This window comes from Teleopsis dalmanni, chromosome 2 (assembly GCF_002237135.1).
Source record: "Teleopsis dalmanni isolate 2A chromosome 2, ASM223713v2, whole genome shotgun sequence".
Lineage (NCBI taxonomy): Eukaryota > Metazoa > Arthropoda > Insecta > Diptera > Diopsidae > Teleopsis > Teleopsis dalmanni.
Genome location: NC_051847.1, coordinates 4,162,172 through 4,164,613, shown reverse-complemented (window position 1 = coordinate 4,164,613; position 2,442 = coordinate 4,162,172).

Genomic DNA, 2,442 nt, shown 5'->3' with positions numbered 1-2,442 from the left:
ACGACCATAATCGATTCAATTGCAAATGCAAAACTCAATAAATAAGAAATCATTTTTTAATAAATTTTGAAATAAATAAAATTTATTTACATAATTTGATTAAAAATCAATTAAAAGAGTAAAAGGCGATTTATATTTCTAAATAGATTAAGTATAGAAAAATTATGTATATATAGATGCTATTAATGACTACAGATACTTGAAGATTTAAGCAAATACAGAATGAAATATTCATTTTTGTAGCACGTGATGCTTTCTGTGATGGCCAGATAATAAAACGAGTAGCTTTATTTACCTTTTATTTAATCGGAAAAGATCTAGAAAATTTAACTAAAAGATATTGTAAGGTGTATTAGCACTGCTGGACCAGGCATTTATTCAACTCAACGTGATCTATAATCTTAAACCAAACGGTATTGTATGTATTTTTTTTTTTGCTTTAATTTTTCTGGTATTGTATGGTTTCTGCAGAATAAGGCTATATTCTACACACAGATTAGATTAAGTAGCATCACAATATGACATCTGATGGTATTAGGTTGGGAAAAAGTCCAATAAATGATATACAATACAATAATTACAATAATTAGAATTAATATGATATAGGCATATTATACAGCTGTCTTTATGACCACATATAAACTGAAGGAACTTGAATTTCAAGTTTTTATATAAATGTAGTACTGTATATTAAAAGCTAATTTTTAAAATTATTTTTTACCAAAGTAAAGTTCATAAATTCAATAGGAAGTCCTTGTATTTTAGTCTTTCAGTAAGGAACTGTTCTCATCATTTGTCTATGCTTTTTTGCCAAAAACCCTGCAAAGTTTGTATATAGAATTACGGATGCTTCTTAAAAAATTGTTACACAATAAATAGAAATAATTTAAAATTAAATGCTTTAAATTAAAATTACTTATTAGTAATATAAACAAGTTAATGCTTCACAGCCGTATTTCATACAAATCGATTAGAAAAATGTATATTTTTAAGTGCTATACAAAGAAATCATAACTGAATTAAGAGAAGACAAGACAAAATTCAAACAAGAAAATCAAAACGGATGCAAATGATTTTAATGTATCTGAAATATTATTTCCATTAAAAGTTGTCAGTGACATATTTTACAAAAACTTTTTAAGTATGCACGTATATTTAAGTTTCTGTATCAATGCACTAAGCTTGTGACAGTGAGTGACAGACTGCCTAGTAATAGATAGACAAACATCGTTAAATAAATTTATCATAAAGTTTAAAAAAATATATAGTTTATAAAATCTTCTATACATACTTATCTATATGCTAATATAGAGAAAGAGTGCATAGTTAAGCTTATATATTCTACTACTAATTTCTTTCATGCCAAAATAAATTATAAAAATATGATATATACTATATATATTATTGGCTGAAAGGAGCAGCTCAGACTGATTGGAATAATGTAATTGCCTGCAGACAAGCTAAAGAATTGATACCGAATCTATCAAAAGCCAGGGAGCTAGGGAGCTTCTAATGTTGAACAGAAATAGCATACGACTTGTCACAGGGTTTCTCACTGGACAATACGGAATAAAAAAGCATCTATCGAACCTAGGTATTACAAGAAACGATAGCTGCGAAGAAAACAGCAGAACATATTTTGTGTCACTGTGATAGTCTCGTCAGACTTAGACTTCGGTACTAATCAACTGCCTACCCACTGCTGCTCGTCTATGGAACTAAAGTGGGTATGTCACAATAATCCTTAAATGATGCAGTGACATGCTGAGAAGTTCCCAACTTGTTTTTAAACCTAATCTAATCTAATATTAACTATTTATCAAGTAGTTTATATTTTAATATGAAAACTGTTCAGGTTTTTTTTTCAATTTTAGTTTAATCTGTGTCTTTAGTAATATTAGCTAGCACTTCTTTTTTTCTTAGTTTATTCTATGTGTTTAGTACAGTTAACTGGCACTTTACTTTTTTAAATTCTAGTTAAAACATAAACATTTTGGAAATGAGACAATAAAATATTTTTAATGTCTGACTTAAATACTTTAATAAACTAAAAATGTTTGAAATTTTTTATTATAGTTTTTAAAATAAATACTTTTTAAATATGTGCTTCATAAAAATTTGTTTTTAAACTCATAACAAATGCAACAGATGTGTTTTGTTTGCTTGATTTTCTTTAAATGTATTACTTCATACATAATATAATTAAAATTAGTTTATTTTTTAATTATTGGCTTTCATCAGACATTGACAAAGTGAAATTAGTATTTGTCCTTCTCCTTAAAATCAATTTAAAAATAAAATATATTTTGTAAACAATCTACATAGAAAACCTTTAAAATTGTAACCAAATTTAATTGCGCTTATAAATTCTTTAATGCAAGTTACCAAGGTTAGGTCACCTATTTTTCAACTTACTTAAAAAAGGACTATTTCAATTCAATT